Below are 4,934 nucleotides of genomic sequence, written 5' to 3' on the forward strand. Positions count from 1 at the left end.
ATATATATATAGAGAGAGAGAGAGAGAGAGAGAGAGAGAGAGAATTACACATATGATTATACATATTCTCTATCCCTTGTTTCCTCAAAGAATGACCCAAGTCCAGGTTCATTGCATTATGTGCCCATTATGGTTTTTCAAGATCTTTAATGTCTTTCTTTTATTCTGAGCCTTTTCCTCACCCTCCACCATAGAGTAAAAATGAAGCAGACAGAAAACACCTTTATTAGCTTTATATTGCCGCATAACAATTACAACAAACTCAGCAGCTTAAACCAAACGCAAATTCGTATTTTGCCGTTGATGTGGATCCGGAGTCTCACGTGTCGTGGTGTGGTTCTCTGCTCAGGGTCTCTCATGACTGAAATGAAGTTGTCGGCCAAGGTTACCATCTCATTTGAGCCTCAGGATTCTCTTCCAACCTTATTCAGGTTGTTGAAAACATTTCGTTCTTTGAGGTTGTGGTATTGAGGTCCCTGCTTTCTTATTGGCAGATGACTAGAGGCTGTTCCCAGAGGCTGCCTGCAGGTCCTTGCCATGTGACCTCTCCACAGGTTATTCACAGCATGGATGTTTGTTTGTTTGTTTTCCAGGCGATTTGTAAGTCATCCCTCTGATGACTTTGGAGGCCAGCTGGAGAAGCTGAGCTTCCAAAAGGCTTACCTTATTAGGTCAGACCCACCCAAGATAATCTTGTTACCATATAAAGTACCATGTATCATAAGCGTGAGAGCACCATATCGTTGCAGGGGATTATGCAAGTGTGAGTCTCATTGGGGATCATCTTAGAATTCTGCCTTCCACAGCACCCGAAGCAAACAGAAACAAAACAAGGAAAACAAAACAAGGAAAACAAAACAGCCTTTCCTTGCAACCCCCTTTCTTCTCTTCACTGCTACACTTGAGATAACACTGTATTTGCTGATTTCTATACTTTCTCAACTCTTATTACAAAATACGCTTTGCTTTAAAACTATTCTATGCCTATCCAATTGCTCATTAGCCATCTCCATTCAGAACATCTTTAAAAACATTATGTCCACATAGAAATTTATTTCTTTTCTTCCTTTCATTTCTTTTATTTTTCAGTATAATAGCCCAATCAAATATCTTTTCTTCCAAAATAAAAATCCTAAAATTATGCTTGATTCTGTCTACTCCTTTATTTCCCACAGAAGGCAGTAATTAAGTCCTGTAAATCTTACTTAGAAATGTGAATACTGGTCCATTTCCAAGAGGTCCAGCCATTATTTTCACTCAGTTTCTCTTTAGCATATGGGCAGCCTCCTCTCTGCTTATCCCGCCATCTGCAGTCACTATCTCTGTTTCTCAACAACACTGTTATTCCCCACTGTTTCCCTAGAGATAGAAATGTCCAACAGATGAATTGAGGCACCTTTCAAAATTCTAGCACAGCATTTTTTGAGATTTAATACTCAGTAACTTCGTGACTTTCGGAGATGATCATTGGTACTTTAAAATCACAAACCGGTTAGAGTTTGGGAATTTGTAAATTATTAAAAAGTAAATCCAACCTCGTTTGTGAACAGTTACAGTTTTCTCTTGGATATGTCATTTACACAGCAGAAATGTTTTCTAAATAAGGAAACTCTGGCATGATCAAATACTAAATGTTGCTGAATAATGTTCTAAAAACCCTCAGGCCATCTGTAGGCTTAAAATGAGTTTGTGTTTCATATCTTTGCTTTCAAAGTCCTCCAGTGACTTTACATATATTTTTTCTGGTAATTTAGATATCATTGAACTGGAGGTTCCATGGTGAAAACCTTTAATACTCTTGAAGAAAAATAAAAAAAATAACAGTTTGATACACTAGAAAAGTCTTTTTTCTCTTGCTTTTCCTACACACTAAATCTGAAAATTTAACCTTTGCTAAAAGCGTTGAGATTTGTACCTATTATGGGTTTTCAAGATTTAAATAAAAGTTTTTGTGTTTGCTTCTGGAATAAAAATGCAAAATGACCCAAAATACTTTTAAAATATTCAATTTTCCAACTGTGCCTAACATGACACATTTTAAACTTCAAAGAAATATTGATTTATCCCATAAAACAAGTTGTATGTTTTTGAGCAAAGGCTCAAAGGTCCTTTTGCTTGTCTGTGCTTCCCATGTCTGTCTGTGATTTAAATCACTGAATGTCTTGTCTCCATTTGGAGGCTTGAATATATTTTTTTCCAATTTGTAGTCTTAATTTACTTCAGATTTTGTTGTTTTGTTTTGTTTTTTTAGAGACAGTATCTCTCTCTTGGCCACACTGGGGTGCAGTGGCATGATCATGGCTCCTATAACTTCAAACTCCGGGGTTCAAGTGATCCTCACTCCTGAGTAGCTGGGACTACAGATTCCCATTACCGCATCTGGCTAAGTTTTCTCATTTTTTGTAGACATAGGATCTCACTGTGTTGTCCAGGCTGGTCTCAAGCTGCTGGCCTAAAGAAATTCTCCTGCCTTGGCCTCCCAAAGTACTGGCATTACAGGCATGATCCCCTGTGCCTGGCCAGTCACTCAGTTTTAACACCATTTTTCTATTTTTATTTTATTTTTTTGAGGGGGGGATATATATAAATATATCTATATGTATTTATATATATATATGTATATATATATACGTATTTATGGATACATGAGATGTTCTGATACAGGCATGCAATGTGAAATAAGTGCATCATGGAGAATGGGGTATGTATCCCCTCAAGCACTTATCCTATAAGTTACAAACAATCCAGTTACACTCTTTAAGTTATTTTATAATGTACAATTATGTTATTATTGACTATAGTCATCCTATTGTGCCATCAAGTAGGTCTTATTAATTCTTTCTGGTTATTTCTTTTTGTACCCATTAACCATCCCCACTTCCCTCCTAGATCCCCAATGCCCTTCTCTGCCTCTGGTAACTATGCTTCTACTCTCTATGTCCATCAGTCCAATTGTTTTGATTTTTAGATCCCACAGATAAGTGAGAACATGTGATGTTTGTCTTTCTGTGCCTGGCTTATTTCACTTAACATAATGATCTTCAGTGCCATTCATGTTGTTGCAAATGATTGGATTTCTTTCTTTTTTATGGCTGCATAGTACTCCATTGCGAATATGTACCACATTTTCTATATCTATTCATCTGTTAATATTGTTTTTCTAAAGAGATAGCTAAAAGATTTTATTTAAAATTCATTAATGTATAGACTATCATAATGTGATATGTGAAAAAAATTGCCTGTTGAAGTAGAGGTCATAGTGATAGTTTTGCCAAAAATCAGCACGAGCTTGAAAGAAACATCTGAAAAAAGTTCTAAATAAAATTTTTAATAGGAAAGAAAAAATAATCTGTGAAAACAAACAACTTTTTCAAATATTAAAAAATATTGCTGAGATATGTTCCTGAGCTTGCTGCATTCTGCCTGTGGATGCCGCTGAGGAAGCATTGTTAAAGTCCTTTCTTTGCCCTGCCATCATGTCTAAGTCAGAGTGTCCTAAAGAGCCTGAACAGCTGAGGAAGCTCTTCATTGGAAGATTGAGCTTTGAAACAACCAATGAGAGCCTGAGGAGCCATTTTGGGCAGTGGGGAACTCTCATGGGCTGTGTGGTAATGAGTGATCCAAACACCAAGCCCTCCAGGAGCTTTGGGTTTGTCACATATGCCACTGTGGAGGAGGCCACATGAGGTGGATGGAAGAGTTGTGGAACCAAAGAGAGCTGTCTCAAGAGAAGATTCTCAAATACCAGATGGCTACCTAACTGTGAAAAAGATATTTGTTGGTAGCATTAAAGAAGATACTGAAGAACATCACCTAAGATTATTTTGAACAGTATGGAAAAGTTGAAGTGATTGAAATCATAACTGACAGAGGTGGTGGCAAGAAAAGAGGCTTTGCCTTTGTAACCTTTGACGACCATGGCTCCATGGATAAGACTGTCATTAAGAAATACCATACTGTGAATGGCCACAACTGTGAAGTTAGGAAAGCCCTGTCAAGGCAAGAGCTGGCTAGTGCTTCATCCAGCCAAAGAGGTCGAAGTGGTTCTGGAAACTTTGGTAGTGGCCATGGGAGTGTTTTTGGTGGGAATGACAACTGGTCATGGAGGAAACTTCAGTGGTTGTGGTGGCCTTGGTGGCAGCGGGGATGGCTATAATGGATTTGGTAATAATGGAAGCAGTGTTGGAGGTGGTGGAAGCTACAAAGATTTTGGCAATTACAACAATCGGTCTTCAAGTTTTGGACCCGTGAAGGGAGGAAACTTTGGAGGCAGAAGCTCTGGCCCCTATGGTGGTGGAGGCCAATACTTTGCCAAGCCACTAAACCAAGGTGGCTATGGTTGTTCCAGTAGCAGCAGTAGCTATGGCAGTGGCAGATTTTAATTAGGAAACAGAGCTTATCAGGAGAGAAGAGCCAGAGAAGTGACAGGGAAGCTACAGGTTATAATGGTTTGTGAACTCAGCCAAGCACAGTGGTAGCAGAGCCTAGCTATTACAGAGAAGAAATGTTTTAGACAAATACTCAGGTGCATGGGCGAAAAACACAAGGACTGTATTTGTGACTAATTGTATAACAGGTTATTTTAGTTTCTATTCTGTGGAAAGTATAAAACATTCCAACAAAAGGTTTTAATGTATATTTTTATTTTTTTTGCACTCATGCTGTTGATTGCTAAATGTAATAGTCTGATTGTGAAGCTAAATAGATGTCTTTTTTTTTTTTTAATTTGCTATGTAAAGTTAGTATACTCTGAAGCCATCTTGGTAAATTTCCCCAACAGTGTGAAGTTAGAATTCCTTCAGGGTGATGCCAGATTCTATTTGGAATTCATATACAACCTGCTTGGGCAGAGAAGTCATTGTCTTTAGAAAACTTAGTGTAGTTGAACTCATAGTTACTGTTGTAACCTGAAGTTCACGATTCAAAGGGATTGC

General features: G+C 38.0%; 1 pseudogene; it reads left to right on the forward strand.

Moving 5' to 3' along the window:
• Positions 1 to 3,465: 3,465 nt before the first annotated feature.
• On the forward strand, positions 3,466 to 4,387 carry LOC116537977 (annotated as a pseudogene).
• Positions 4,388 to 4,934: the final 547 nt, after the last annotated feature.

Source organism: Sapajus apella, unplaced genomic scaffold (genome assembly GCF_009761245.1).
Source record: "Sapajus apella isolate SASKATOON/1434 unplaced genomic scaffold, GSC_monkey_1.0 scaffold4, whole genome shotgun sequence".
Lineage (NCBI taxonomy): Eukaryota > Metazoa > Chordata > Mammalia > Primates > Cebidae > Sapajus > Sapajus apella.